Source organism: Mandrillus leucophaeus, unplaced genomic scaffold, assembly GCF_000951045.1.
Source record: "Mandrillus leucophaeus isolate KB7577 unplaced genomic scaffold, Mleu.le_1.0 Scaffold849, whole genome shotgun sequence".
NCBI lineage: Eukaryota > Metazoa > Chordata > Mammalia > Primates > Cercopithecidae > Mandrillus > Mandrillus leucophaeus.
Window position 1 is genome coordinate 93,847 of NW_012109241.1, and position 3,642 is coordinate 97,488.

The following is a 3,642-nucleotide window of genomic DNA, read 5'->3' on the forward strand; positions in this document are numbered from 1 at the left end:
AACGGGCAAGAGATCAGGCCTGACCCTTTGCAAGTGACAGAATCCAAAGCTTTGAGCTCATGGGAAAGTGGCTGGAAAGAAAGTCACTGCAGGGCCACAGAGGTCTCTGGCGAGGCTACCCAAGAACATTTAAATCCCTGCCCAGAGAAGAAGAGGCTCCAGTTGTCTTGCACTTCCTGGGAATTGGCAGTCCCTCAGAGCAGGGGTTCTGCAGCCACCGGGAGCGCGAGGAGACAAGGATGGTGGCCAGTTAGCAGAAAATCAAGGCAGACGGAACAGTCTGGAAAACACCACCTATGGTCACCTCTGGAGCCTGGGATTATGGGATAACTTTTCGATTTTTAAACGTATTGTCAAATAGCTAAAGTATACGGAAAGTACAAAATAATAGTAAATTGAACACCCGTGTATTCACCACACAGTTTAAGCAATAACATTAGCAATATTTGTGTACCCAGCTGGTCTCATTCCCTCTTTCCACTTATCCCCTACTCACCTGATAACCAGTACAATTTTATGAATTTGAAGTTACTAATTCCCATGCAATTGTTTATACTTTTAGTACATGCGTATATGTCCCTCATCAACACATGACACTGTTTCAACATATTTATATGCATTTAAACTGCATGTAAATGGCATCATGTTGGCCAGATGCAGTTACTTACGACTGTAATTCCAGCACTTTGGGAGGCAGAGAGGGAAGATGGCTTGAGGCCCAGAGTTTGAGACCAGCCTGGGCAACATAGCAAGACTCTATCTCTACAAAAAAAAAATTGTTTGTTTGTTTGAGACAGAGTCTCGCTCTGTCACTCAGGCTGGAGTGCAGTGGCGCAGTCTCGGTTTGCTGCAACGTCAGCCTCCAGGGTTCAAGTGATTCTCCTGCCTCAGCCTCCCAAGTAACTGGGACTACAGGTGTGTGCCACCACGCCCAGCTAATTTTTGTATTTTTAGTAGAGATGTGATTTCACCATATTGGCCATGCTGGTCTACAAACTCTTGACCTCGTGATCTGCCTGCCTCAGCTTCCCAAAATGCTGGGATTATAGGTGTGAGCCACAGCACCCAGCCAAAAAAGTTGTTTTAAATTAGCTGGGTGTGGTGGTGCCTGCCTATAAAGTCCCAGCTACTCAGGAGGCTGAAGCGGGAAGATGGCTTGAGCCCAGGAGCTGAAGGATGCTGTGAGCTCTGATTGTGCCACTGCACAGGCAATAGAGTGAGACTCTGTCTCTTAAAAAAAAAAAAAAAAGAAAAAAAAGTATCATGTGGTATGTGTTCTGTAGAACTTGCTCCCACACTTTAACATTTTGCTTTAAAGATTTGTTCATGTATTTAGATCATTGCTTTTTCACGGCTGTATGAGTTGAATCATTTCTGCTCTTCTTTCCATCCATACCCATTGGTCTCCAAAGTATCCAGGCCTCCCCAAAAGTTCCTGCAGGAGACCTCGGTTCCACTGGCTTTCAGGTCATAATTGTTCCAGCACTTCTTTTCCATTTCTGCTTCCAGCCCTCCTCTCCCAAATTCTCAAGCTTCTAGAGGGTCATGAGAGAGGAAAGATGCCAAATGCCTTTGATAAAATGTCGCCTTTCCAGTGGTTTGCATGTTTGTTTGTGTGGAGTGGGAGGGAAGTGAGAGCAGATGTGACTTATTCTGAGTATTAATTCAAGTTTAAAAGTAAAATCTTTAGGTTTGCCTTGTCCAGTAACAAATGCCAAGAGCCATAACTGCTCATTCTCTCTCTCTCTCTCTCATACACACACACACATACACACTTGCTTAATGCAGTATTTACACTGTTTTTGCTTCAACAAACTAAATAGGAGAAGAGAGGTGGTAGGTTAAAGGGGCATGCTATCTTATTAAGGGCAGTCATTCTCTCACAGAAAGAATCACTGTATTAGTGTAGGGAGTATCACTGCCTACGTCAGCTGTGTGTCAAAGACCTCTGTCACTGCCCCTAGTCTGCACAGTGAGACTGGAGGCTGCGTGCCATGGTCTACAGATTCCTCACTACAGAAAACTTGCTCCAACATTCTCCATGAGAGTCACAGCGAGATTGATTATGGCGGTCAACGCTCAATGGCATTGTGGCTGGCCAAGTTTTTTTGCAGACACTTTTACTAGGGGACTGAGGATTATAGCAGCAAGCCATCTTAGCATAGAGCCTTATCTGTGTTTCCACAGACTGTCTTTCAAACCCAAGCAACTTGTTCATAACATTCACTTTTCAGGCAAAAACGTATTTTCCACTTTTTTTCTTTTCTTGATAAAAAGTTTAAAAAATAAAGTTTGCATAAACACGTGTGTGATGTTTCTTAGGAACAATGTTTGCCATTTGACAAAGTGTGGTGAAATTTTGTCAGAACAAGTTTACTTGAAGGAGGGATGAGACATCCTTTATCAATGTTTATATGAATCACACGCATCAGAGAGAGTGGGAGGGAGAATCTTGGTTCTCTGGCACTCTCAGTACCCACATTGAGATCCAAGAGTGTCCTGATGATTTTCCTGTCTCAGTAAGTAATTAAGCTTTTCCTGAAGGAGCTCAGTTAAGTCCAAGCTTAATTTCAGTCCAGTCCAATGTTTAATTTGTTTTTTAAGCTACAGGAAATGAAAGCGTGACTCAGAATTTTCTCTATGTATCCCCTCAGATCTTTAGCACACTGAGAGTAGTTACAGAGTCTCAAAGCATATCCCCACAAGATGCTTTATTTATTACAAAGGAAAAAACACTAATTTTCCAGAGAATCCTGGAATATATCACCTTAACCAAGTTATCAAGGTTAACATCATTAGTAACAGGAAAAATTAAATTGCCTGCCACTAAAAAGAACAATTTTTATTTCTTATGTATTCCTGACCCAATAAAACAAAACAAAACAGCACAATGAGAATGTAACTATAAGGAAACATTAGAGGGTTCAATGATGCCCACCTGTAGTCCCAGCTACACGGGAGTTTGAGGCAGGAGGATTGCTTGAGGCCAGGAGTTCAAGACCAGCCTGGGCAATATAGCAAAACCCTGTCTCAAAGGAAAAAGAAAAGAAAACATTAAACAAATCCAAACTCAAATTGAAAGACTGTTCTAGATTGAAAAACACTAAAAAGACAAGACAAAGTCACCATGTAATCCTAGGCGGGAGCTTGGACTAGAAAAAAATTTCTTTTTGCTATAAAGGACACTCTGGCAATTGTGAGAATGCACTTCAAAGACCTCAACTTGGAGCTTAATTCACAAAGGACCCCAGCTGCCTCACTCTTCCATTGCATGTTTGTATGAAGGCCATGCTTCCATGGGTTGCTCCCAGCTGATGACTGAGTATAACAAGGACAGGAGGGCAGGCCTTCTCCTGGGAGACAAAGGATGCTTATAATGGCCAACTTTTGCTTGACTTTGAGTGACTATCTGGCATAGTTCCACCCAATCTTTTTCCCCCTCTCCTCCACACAGGATCAGACTTGCATCATGGTGTGACAGCTCTCTCATCTTTCGTTGACTCCCAACTCTCAGCAACATGGAAATGCCCAAATTCCCCTGACATATGGTAGAGGAAGAAATAAAGAGTTTGAGGGAAATGAGCATGAAGGAATGGCTATATTAGGTAAGACCAGAAGTAATCCTGCTAGAGGATTTTGTTC